We start from the raw sequence: 12,525 nt of genomic DNA, 5'->3' as shown, positions 1-12,525 counted from the left end.
CTTTTTAATTAAAAATACATCCTTCCTTTATAATGAGAAAATGGCTCCAAAAAGTTTGAATTTCCCAGACTATTTTTCATTGTGTTCAAATGATTTTATCTTTCTTATCCTTCATACTACAATGTATTATTTTAGCACATAATCCTTTGGAGAGAATATCTTTGCTTACAGCTGAGAGTGTATCCCCAAAATAGGCAATTTATCCATTCTTCAGTTCCCAAAATAAGGAGTTATCTGCCCAGAAGTCATTTCCAATTATCATTGCAAACACAATTTGTAAGGGTAAAAGATGACTGATTCCAGTCCATAAACAAGGATATGTTTCTTTCAATAGTAAATTTTTGAACTTCATCAAATATGCATAATCTGTAAACTTCTACATTTGTGGTTTTTTAAGTGTTTGTATATTTTTAAGGTTTGCAGGCAAAAAATACTTGATTTAGAAATATATGGATAACTCTTTCAAAATGGTGTTTATACCCCAAACTATAATTGTAGCACTTCCACATTTGTGTATATCTGAAATTTCAGGTTAGTATTTTCTGTATTTATTTTGGAATATTCAGTATCAGACTATTATGTTATTGCAGTAGAAATTTATAGTCATTCCTAAGGTCATAACCTCTTTGAAGATAGGGGACAAAAGCTGTACTAAGTAATGAACAGGTTTTAATGCTGAATCTCCTTCTGCCAAAATATGGTTCTCAAATTTTCTGAACAGAGGTGAGAATGCCTTTGCATGATATTCCAATCAGTAATACAGTGTTTTAAATGAAACTAAACTCCTTTTTCTTATCTATCTTATGTTTCTCAGTGTTTCAGATTATAAAAGCTGACATACTAACATAAGAGTAGTTACTACCCTTTTTTTCCCCACAGAGGTAAATCTGACCCATTTTTTACTACATGATAATTTCTTTACTAAAGATTAGTAACTTAATTTTTGACACAAGTTTTAAAAATAAAAGATATGTAGCTATAAATTGGTTTATAACATAAATATGAAGGCGCTTACTAGTGTAGTAAATAGTGTAGGAAAGAGCAAAACCCTTTTTTCTTATGTTTACAAATAATTTTTTTTCCTCAACACTTCTTGTACTTTCCCACTCAGCTATTTTCTTTTTTTTCCCCTGAAAATGCTGTCACTAAAAACTTTGTTCATGGCAGAAATGAAAATATCTTATTTTTTACCAAAAAGACTCCTGCAAATTTTGCTTTTGAAATAGAGTGAAACACTGCTATCATCTGCATATGCAATCTTGAGGGCATTATTTCATGTTTTCACATTGAAGGCAGAAGGAAAGTTTCAGTTATCATTACAGTACTTTTAAAGTGATGAAAAGAAATGAAAAACAACAGATGCACTGAAGTGAGACAGTAAATTTGATGTGCTCTTATCAGAAAGCTGCATTTATGAGGCTTCCACTCTGTTGGGATATGCCTCCAAATGCTACAACCTAACGGGAAATAAGGCAAAATTTCTACAAAACATGTATTCTGTGATCACTGAAGTCATGAAAAGAATGGAAAATAAGTTAATTTTAGCTCTGGAAATAGATTTGTTTCCTTGTGTGTTTCCTGAGTTTGTAAGTTCAGAATAAGTTATTTAATAATAACTTATGCAGAATAAGTTATGCAGAAAATGCAATCAACTTTTAAAAATAGATTACTAAATAGGTACTAGAAGCAATTAGTAAATGTTTTTCTTAAGTCTTTGTATGCACCTTACAACAATATCATACACTAAATTGCAAAGTATTTATTTTCATATCTTTAGTGTCATAACACATCTGAGAATATTGTTGTGCCAGGCAATATTCAATTGGAGTAATAAAAAATGGCCTTGATCCATCAAAACTTAAACCAGAGGTGCTAAACAAGAGAGAAAAGGTGAAGAGGAAAGGGAAAATATACAAGAAAAGGCTAGACTACAAAATTCTCTGTAAGCATAGTCACTTGGATTTCAGATATTGTTGAAAATTCTGTTGCTAGCACTTAAAACAAGTACTGAAATATGCTTAGACTAATAAAGGTGTTTTGACCATAAATGCAAAAAGAAGTGGGAGGTCAGCACTTAAAAGCTACTTGAATCACATTGAGATAATTTCTTTTAACCTTTTTGCAATTCTTAGAGCATATCATGTTTCATGAACCCTGCAGCTTCCTTGATGAGAATCAGAGAAATACACAGAGGGCAACCTAATTAAGATTAATCCATATATATTTAACTAAGTAATGAATGTGGTTTCCTTTACAGTATGTATTCTGAGATATCACTAATAATACCTTATCTTCTTTGAACAGGTAAATATCCTGTTTCCAGAAATTGACAAAAGAAATTGCAAGAGACTTCAAAGGTAAGGGCCTTCCTAAAAATCCTTCATATGATCATTTCTTCTGGTTTATCAGGAAAAAAAATTACTTTTTGACTGTCTGGCTGATAAAGAATTGCAGATGGCATTAATTGACATAGACTTCCTCTTTGAGAAGTCTTTACATATGCAAGAAAAAATTTTGCTTTACCTTTGATTAAAAGGATAAGCTTAATTTGGTAACAACAGAAAAAGGATTCATGTGTGAAAATAAAATATTAAACTCATAAGAATTTTACTATATTTTTCCTTGTGAAAGATTAAAAGAATACTGTTAAGCTACTAGAAAATTAGACTTGGTAAGAATTCTTTTTTAATATGAAAGCTTCTTAACTTCACTTTTTTAAAACTTTCTACTTGATACAACTTTGTTTTATTCCTCTAAGAACTATAAACTTGAATTTAGTTTCAGAGATTTAATTAATTTTGAGAGCTCTTTAGATTTAGAATACATTTGGTTTACATTCAGTTGTGGGGAATAATTCAGTGTCATATTGTGTTCAGACTTCTGTTTGTGGTACTCCATTGTTCTTCAGCTACATCCCCTGTAACAAATAGTTGCTGTTTAAACCCTTCTGTTCATCCTTACAAAAAATATTCATATCTCTCAAGGACACGGCTAACAGAAGAGAAGTTTTCACTAAAATTGTTATTTTTAAGTCATCGAGCTAGAGAAGTTGACAAGGACATTGTGGTCTACCCTAAACTTTGATTTGTTAAGCAGAGAGAGCAGTAATTATTGTTCCAGTCATCATCTCTGTGCCTACTTTATTTTAAAACACTGGATATTTTAAGATCCTGTCACATGCCATTTATGTATATGTTTTAATGCATACGCTGACAATATAAGAGTTCCTATATCAATATGTAGCCATACTTTTCTACTCTGCTTTAAAAAAATGTCCCATAATTTGTCTTCCCAAAACACAGCGAATTAATTAGATATTAATGGAGAGGTTCTGAGAAAATTCCACAAGTTTTTGGGGATTGTGCCAGATATCATCTGAGTACTGGACATTTATGGACAAAAATATGTGGGAAGAGTATCTAAGCTGAGACAAAAAAAGTCAAAGGCTCATTTCAGAACATGCTATATTCCCAGACTGACTAAAAACTTCAAGCGTGGTCTTATGTCCCAGAAGAATTCCTGAAATATTCAGCCTTTCAGTATTTTGGCTTTGGTCATATTTTTTTTTTTTTCTTCTTATTCTAGTTTTTAAACTTTGAAAAAATCTTATTTATAATTTTTTTTTCTTCTTGATTGAAATCCCAGGACAGTGTGAAATATGGGAGGCCACTTTCCTTATGCCTCAGTGTGCTACACATGCAATGCTTAGATCCACCGAAAAACCAAATATTGAGTAGTCTATTCTACTTTGGAAGTTATGAAAGAAATAATATCATAAAATGGATGGGTTTTGTGTGCAGATGTGTTGGTTCCTCTTTTTCTTTTATTTTTTGATCATGTGTGTATATAAAAATACAATTGGTGAGGTAATTTGTTTCTTCCCCAAGTACCTCTGGTAGACTTTGATCATGCCAAGATTTAAATAGTATTGGCCGAGTGAAAATATTTCAGTAAAAGTAGGAAAAAAAGAATGTTAGAGGTGAAAAATATGGAAGAGTTCAAAAAAGCATGCTAAGAAAAGACACAAAGGAGAAGAAAGAGAGAGTGCCATACTCCAAGGTCCTATTTGAATGCCACTGAGGGTGCCTAGGAGAATCATCATTGAAGGACATAAGTATAAGGATGAGAAAACACATGTCACATTTCTGACAGGTACATCTAACTGTGAGGGGAAAAAAAAGACCTATTCAGCATAGGAGGTTAAAAGAAGAATAGAACTAATGACATTACAATCCTCTTGAGAAGTCTTGTTTTGTTTATTAAATAAGCCACACTAGCTAGATAAGTAAGAACTGCTTAGTCTGGCAGTGTTAATTGATGCTGTCCTGGGAGTTTATTGTTCTGTATTACTCTTTCTGTCATTTCATGTAAAGATGTCAGCACATTGTACCTGACAGGATGTACTGTATATTATATATTATTCTAATTGGGATAGAAAAATGGCCATCAATTTGTGCTACTCTGTATATCTAAGACATGACTTTAATTTGTACATAGTATTATTTCCCAAGTATGATGTTTACTTTAGGATGCACTTTAAATGAGTACTGATTCTATGGAGTCTCCAGATGCAAAGTAGTTTATTCCATCCAGTTAAATTTTGACACATATTGATATATTTCCCTACACAAATACTGTGAGTATGTGTATACGACATGTACATGATAGGAAATGAGGACAAGAGATAAAAGGAATACAGCCTTTCAAGCCTGACACGAGATGCTTAGAAGAGAGCTAAACAGAATCTTGTGCTCTTTCTTGAGGACAGCTTTTATTGACAGCAAGGCTACAATCCAATGACAGGGACAGGAAAGGGCAAATATCAACTTCATTCTTTCATATTATGTCATGAATGTGTGGAATGCAAGTATGGGCACACTGTATCTTGTACAGATGATTATAGCAATGTGAGTTTCCCCCTCCTGTAATTCTGGGGCATGTAAAGTTTTAGAGGTAATTTAAAGTAAAATGAATACATCTCATTGCAGTGAATTACTTCATGGATGCTAGTTGAATATTGAGGAATGTTATTTCCAAACAAGATAGCTTTCTATCCTTCTGAATTCCATTATTATATTGATGCAGTTTGTAGCCATTTCAATATATAAAACAATTTGAGATATATTTTTTTTACCTCTTAAAGAATACTAGTAGAGATTTTTTTTCCAAATTTCAGTAAAAAATTGGAAAAAAAAAGTAAGTATTGTTTTCAATCATGTTTCTCTAATACAGTTGAGCAATCGTGTATTCAGTTTTGGGCCAATCCTGTCTATATTGAACATTTTAAATATTGCTTTTCCTGGTAAAATGTAATGGAAGTGCCCTTAGAGTATGTATGCTCAATATTTATTTATTCCATGGCTTATTGCCTTAATTTTTTTCTCCTTAGAGGAGATATATTAAGTACTAGAGCATTTCAGTTGAGATTACTTTGCCTATGCATTAAGAAGAATTTTGAATTCAAGCATGTATCATCTGTTTTGTTTAAAATGTCACTTGTCAAGCAAGTATGTTTCTATTGGGAGAAAAAAATACAGTCCCCACCAGTAGCATTTTCATTTATGTGACTGCTTCTCTCTCTTTAAGACAGAAATAGCTGTTGTGATGAAAAAGAGATGAGGGTCAGGAGAATCTCTTGAAAGACTTATATAGTGATTTTCAAAGGGCTGAAATTACTTGGAAGACTAGTTTCAAGAAAAATCAATGCAATTCAGGAGATGACATCACCCAGCAGATAAAATTATTTCAGGCAGGATACATAAACACACTTAGACATTGCAAGAGGTAATACTCAGAACCATCCTTAGACACCTACATTGCCTTATAGAGCACAAAAAGAGTTAAGCTCCTCTGAATGAGATCCACAGTCAAGACTATATGGAGCAGACATTAACCTATAGTTAATCATTAGGAAATCCTAGGGTATGGTGAAAATGATAGTGAAGTGACAGGATTTCTAATCCTCTCATGGTTTAGGATTAACACTACTTCAAGTGACTAAACCCTTTTCTTGTTTCATTCTTTAGGATACGGAGCTGAGGTTGCCTGTTTAAAAATGTAATAGGAGATGTGTCCCTGGAGGATACAATTAATATGCATTCTACTTACTGTACTGCTGAATCCTGTGACTGACTAAAACCAGAATCCTGTGATTGACCCTGGCAAGTTTTCCATGCAAACAGATACTCTTAACTTTCATCTAGTGAGAGTTATACCAGGCAACACAAGTTTCTTCCTGTCCAGTTGAATCAAAATTCCAGGCACAGTAAACTGAAGAGAAAGAACTGGTTTGGGCTAGATGGTTAAATTTGGAGAATAGAATTAGAATTCAGTTCTATTTCCATGCATATGGATTCAATATGCAATTTACTTGAGATATATACTAAATTACATAAATATTCACGGATTAGATAAATTAACTTCCCTTGGCCTGTCCTTGGACACTCAATCCTATTTTTAAAAAATAGATTTACCAAAAAATCAATTACTTTCTATTTGTGGTATCTTTACATGCAGACACCACTTGATTGTGTCAACAGTCTAAAATATGTACAGTTAAATGGTTTTATCCTGACTCATTCAAAGAGAAGAAATAATTCAGAGTTTTTTGTTTTCTAAACTTTGCACATTCTAACATCATACTAATACTGAGAACTGTATAAAAATTTGTAAACGTTTTCTCACTGCTTATCTACTATATAAGGCATCTTAGTAGGAAAATTACTTCCTCTTTTTGAATTTTATAAAATAGGGATAAATCCCAAAGCTTCTGCTACTTTTTCTATTTGAGGGATTTTTTTTTTTTTTTTTTTTAATATAAACTGCTGCTTCTGACAGCTTAGTCTCATTAGCTGGATTTATATAAATCCTCTACTCAGGAAGAGGAATTTGCTATAGATATTTTCCTGCTAACCTCACTTGCCCAAAAGTAAGAAAAGACAGGAATCTGCTCTGCCTTTTTTTGTTGACATTTGGCATGCCAGTTGAGAGATTAAAATTTAAATTTCTACAATACATTGGCAGAAAAAAGTAGCAGTCTCTGGCAGTAAGCAGCAATAGGTTACTGATCTTCTCTACTTGGGATTTGCTTATTTTATCTCTCTGTTTTAATTATTACTTCCACCCCTCCTATCTTTGGGATTCAGGATGTGTGCATTTTCATATATTGTGTCTGAATCTTGTCATGCACCTTAGTTCCAGCAAGTGTTATGGAACAAACTGATTTGGGAGCTGCTGCGTATTCCAGGAAAAAAAAGTGCTTAAATATCCTTGCCATTTTGTTTTTTCTACATGAAAACAGTTGTCAGGCTCTGGTACGTGCTGCCCAGGGAAGTGGTTAGTTCACCATCCTCAGAGTTATTTTAAAGATGTGTAGGTGTGACACTTGGGGACATGGTTTAGAGGTGGGCTTGGCAATGTTACTTTTGTGGTTGAACTTGATGATCTGGTCTTTTCCAACCTAAATGATTCCATGACTTCTACTGAACGCCACTGAAGTGTGAAACTCAGCAGGAGACAAAAAATCTCTAGCCTCTACCAGAGGAATTGTACCATAACTGCTTTCCTTTCCCTTCCCACACCTTCGTTCCTCCCCAGCTCAAGGTACAAGATTTCAACTTTATTTTTCCTTTACAGAATATCTCCTTTGGCTGTTCTTTATCTTGTACTTGTGAGAGTTTCTCTTTGAAATACTCTGCTATTCTCAGTTGTACATGATACATGTGTCTTGGAGCTTTCTGTTATTTCACAGTTCATTTTTAAGATGCTATATACGAATATAGAAGAGGCTTGGGAAAATTAGTGTATTGTGTTAAAACACAATTTGTGGACTGTAGCTGTCAGTAACCTAAGAACACAATAATATATCGGAGATAAATGACAAACTATACTTATTTTATGCTTCATAATTTAGCAGTTTAACTCTGAACTCATTTAAAGATATTACATTATTCTACCAGAAAAAAAGAAACAAACAAACGATATTAATATTGCAAAGTTCTGGGATCCAGAAAAAGTGATTTAAGGAGATAGAATAAAATACCCAACTGAAAAAGTTTACTCCTGCCACTCTTAAAATTGAAATAAAAGTTATTTTCAAAGCAGCACTGTTATGTAATTAGACACTACTTTATAGCACAGGTAATGAACAAGTGTGACTTTGCTGCATTTCAAAGCCTCTACATTTTCCAATTTATTTCTTTAACTTCTTTTTGCAGAAGAGGTTTCTTGCTTGCCCAGATTTAAAATGGTAAACCAAACAAGATTAATACATGCATGTCTGAGATGTTTTGGTTTATAGGGTTTTGACATTTCATTCTTCTATCTTTTCTTATTCACTCTATCACGTTTCAACTGAGTAAAACAAAGCTGAAAACAAGCTTCCTTTCCCTTTCTTGTTGTTAATATCTGGAAGTCCTATTTTCAGAGTCATGTGTCAGAGTCATGTTTCAGAGAGAGTGCATCTCTGCTTCACCAGTGGTTGTAAGAACAGCTCGGCACACTATGTAAGCTGTCAAGGGTATCTGTCAGGAAGAAATGGAGTCATAATGCATAACTAAACATGAAATAAAAATCAAAGCAAAGCAAAACTGAAGGGATTTGCCTTTTTCAGACATAGGGTGGGATTTAAATTCTCAAAGTATTGCCTAAATATGAGGTTTAGTCTATCATTATCCTCTTGTCCTTCCCTGCTTTCTCTGATTCTAATTCTGTAGGTGACACACACAGAATGGTACCTGCAATCATTGTAGCTTCTGAAGTAGTCTTTTTTACTTCCTGGTATCCCAGGCACATTGCTTTTAATCAATACTTTGAGGTTTGAGATTTAGTCATCAAAGTGTCTATTAAACTTCACATTTCATTGTAATTTGTCTGCCAAGAACCGCTTTCTGTAGTTACATTGCATGGTGCTTCCTTCTAGTAACCAACAGGAAATGTTGTATGTAGCATCAAAATTGTTTTAATCTTGGTATTTTAATGAACATATTTTCACCCTATATTCTTCTTACCCTGCTAGCTTTCTATTTTTTTTTTTTGTATAATTCTGTTTTCACTGGTATAATCTGATTATATCATATGCATTACATGCAGAGCTTAAAAACCCTTTCTTCTAGTAATCTGTAAATAGAACAGATGTATTCACCCCCTTTTTATGTGCTTGATTTTGTTCAGATTTTGCTGCATTTGTTTCTATTATGATCTTCCTCTTTAACTTGAAAAGCATGAGCCTCTCACAGCTGACATCTTCTCTGTTAGGAGATATTCGTCTCTGTCTTCTTTACAGAGACTTTGTTCATAAGCTCATAGTTATTTTCTTATAAAATTTTTCTGACAACCGGTTGGTTGTCTCTCAAGACTAGGCTGTAAGTTCTCTATCAGACTCCTGCACTTAACCTCTTGCAGTTTGTGTGAGGCCAAAGGAGCACACCAGCTGTGCAAAGCAATGAATTTACTCTCTGTCCAAGTCTTAAAATTTTTTTTCAAAGCCTTATTAGTACTCCATTTATAGTAGGAATGTTTTAATTTTGAATTAGATTTGCTTAAAACTCGAAAACTCTTTCTGGCATCCAAGTCTCTTCCTGGTGCTATTTTGACCCATCCAGGGCCACCCTGGCTCCTGAGGCTGGTGACTTCTGTTTTAGAGGAAGAGGTTGGGGCATGAGTTATCACCATCCCAAATCCTTGAGGAGGAGAAGGCTGATTTTCATAGTGGGGAGGTTCCTCCCCTCCAGGAGTTTTAATGTTTATGAATATGATTTCTTATTTTCCCCAACTGTCACCTTGGGGGCATTATGTTTTTTTTAGTATGCTCTCAGTCACTGTATTTATATGCTGTGTTTTACACACTTGGGTTCTTGCTCTTTGTCTACTTCTTACCCTTGAAACTGTTTTTCCTTAAAACTTTTATTTTCCCTAGTAACCAGAAGTTGACTGCAATTGTCTATAAGCCTCTGGTTTCAATTTGTGCCTTTATTTCAAGGCTTCTGCTGTCATCCTGTGTCTGCACTCCTCAAGCCATTTTAATGAAAGGCTGTAGGCAGCTCTACAAAGAACAAGTTTGTGATAGCACTGTTAGTTATGAAGCATTTGTAACACTGGGCATCACACAACATAATTGTGCACAGTGAAGCAAAAGCTAAATCAAGTAGGCCCTACTCATTTGGCAAATTCATGACATCACAAGGAATTTAAATTCTGGGTTAACCAAGGTATGATGTTTCCAGTTAAAAGTACATGGCAGTTTATTATGCTAGCAGTGCTGGGAGGTGGACATGTGCTTGTTTTTGCGCTGCGCTAAATGAACAGTATTTGGATTATGCAGGATTCCTTTCATTTAAGAAAAAAAAAAAAGGATGCTAAAGCCAAAATTCCTACATTTTGATTTACATGCCGGAATAACTGCACTTGATTATACAAGTGTGAAGCAGTTACCATCTCCTGATGAATTGAGTGATGGTTACTGGATATGTTCTAATAATAGCAGCAATGTTGTGATATGGAAGAGGAACACAGCATACTGGTCTGAGCTCTTAATTATTATTCAGATAGCCAATTGCTTCTGAGCATTTAATGGATCATGGTTTTTAGGATTATACTACTTTCTAAAAGGGAAGCAGATTTACTATTCCTAGCTTTACGCTGAAAGTCTAGAAGAAAAAAAAATTGCATTGTAATGCAGCAACAAATACTGCATATTGTGCAGTATTGTATTTTTCTCAAACTTTATTAATTTTTTTTTCTGATCGGGTCAGTAAATGGGTTTTTTTCATGGATTCTCTCCTTTGCTTTCTTTCCTTCTCTCCATTTGGGTCTTTAATGTCCTTTAATTGGCCTCAGTTCAATTACACTGGATTTTCTGCTATTTATGATGAGAGGTTTTTTCTCTAGTTATGGCAATTTTAACACTTTGTTCAACTGTAGACAAGAATATCTACAACTGAATACTTTCTATAAATGTTTTAAAGAAGTATGATGTGTATATAATGAAAGTGATGTAGAAAAAACCTCTTTGGTTTGTGTGAATTTTTAAAAAGTAAACTTGTCTCTTACAATTCATCATAGAATGTTGGTCATCTGACATTTACCAAACTACTGTAGGTTTTGAGTGTTTATCAGTATCTTTTGCCATCATCATCTGTAGCACAGATGTGTATCTCAACTGTCTTTTGGCAGAATTTTCTGACAAATTAGCTGTTGCAGAGGCCTTGAAAATAAATTCAGGGTGTAACTTATCTCTTAATATAAAGCATCTTGCAAAATTATTCATAACCTACTCTGAAGTGTAGCATTTAAAAAATTTTTAATTGAGTTGGAATGGATTTTGAAATTCCTGAAGATGAAACAAGGGCTGTGAATTTCCTCTGAGTGCCCACAAGATCAGCTTAAAGAATCATGATCTTCCTTGTGTTCTCTTTCTGCTCTTTCCTTAAATTAAACAATGACATCACTTCAGAAATATACGTATATTAAAAGTCATTAAAAGGATTTTCATAGTAATTCAGGAGAGAATTGTTTCCTAGTCTTTCACAATACATTACATATCTGAAACCCCAGTCTCTTTAGTGTCTTACAGAATTCGACATTGCTTTGGAATGATGTGTTTGAGGAACCATAACATTAAACTGAGGAAAGCTTTGGGCTTGATTGTGCTGAAAAATCTCAACTCAGATTTCAGAGTTACCACCAAATATTTTTAAATCCTCTGTAGGATTCTTGCTTGACCTTGGGATTTTTTTTTAATTTACAGAGTTTCTATTACAACTGTTTAATTTTAGTACAAAGCATTTGGTCACAATAAAAAAGGATATCCTTAGACATAAAATTTATTTGCTAATAGTTTTGCTGTCTCTGCAGACATATATTTGTACTAGTGAGTATATGCATGAAGGAAATATCTTCCTGCTTTGGTTTAAATTCCAAACCTACTACAATACTTCCTGCCCTTTGAAGGGTCATATTGAGTTAATATTATGCTTAGAAATTATTACATCCCTATAAGGAACCTACATACTGATGGGGATGCCTCCCTCTTGTGACTTTTGATTTGATATTGTTTGTTCAGGAAAATCACTATAATGCAGTTGAAAATAAAAGTAGGGAAAAAAAGAACACCACTATTGTTGCTATCCAGTGCACTGGGAGGGAATGGAAAGCATAAATGCACTTTCTATATTGTTCCAAAATACTGGAGAATCCCCTGACCAGTATCAAATTCAATAACTCTCCATTTAGCTTTGTATTTTTTGTATTTGATAGTCACTAGTACATCACAATGACTACTCATTCTTTTATTTCCTCATTTATAGTGTAACAAGAAATTATGGTGATCTATATTTGAAATTTCTTCTTTCCTGATAGTTCATGGCAAAGATTTTTTTTTATGTAAAATAATATGTTATGTAGCATCATTACACCATTGAATACAATAGGGTTTATCACCTAATCTGTCTCAAAAGTGTTTTTCAATGACTGAGAACATGAAGTGAATAGAAATTTATTATCTAAAGCCAAGAGGATTGTTTAATA

At 33.6% G+C, this 12,525-nt stretch overlaps 1 protein-coding gene across 5 annotated transcripts in view; it reads left to right on the top strand.

Moving 5' to 3' along the window:
• TENM3 (teneurin transmembrane protein 3) overlaps positions 1–12,525 on the top strand; it is a 1,282,397-nt gene that overhangs the window by 174,588 nt on the left and 1,095,284 nt on the right. For all 5 annotated transcript variants that reach the window (XM_021548380.2, XM_021549050.2, XM_021548299.2 and 2 more), the window contains exon 3: positions 2,305–2,357. The gene's annotated coding sequence lies outside the window, so the exon portion shown is untranslated. The remainder of the gene's footprint in view (positions 1–2,304; positions 2,358–12,525) is intronic.

The sequence above is a fragment of the Lonchura striata genome, chromosome 4 (genome assembly GCF_046129695.1).
Source record: "Lonchura striata isolate bLonStr1 chromosome 4, bLonStr1.mat, whole genome shotgun sequence".
Lineage (NCBI taxonomy): Eukaryota > Metazoa > Chordata > Aves > Passeriformes > Estrildidae > Lonchura > Lonchura striata.
This window is presented reverse-complemented; position numbering and strand designations above follow the sequence as displayed.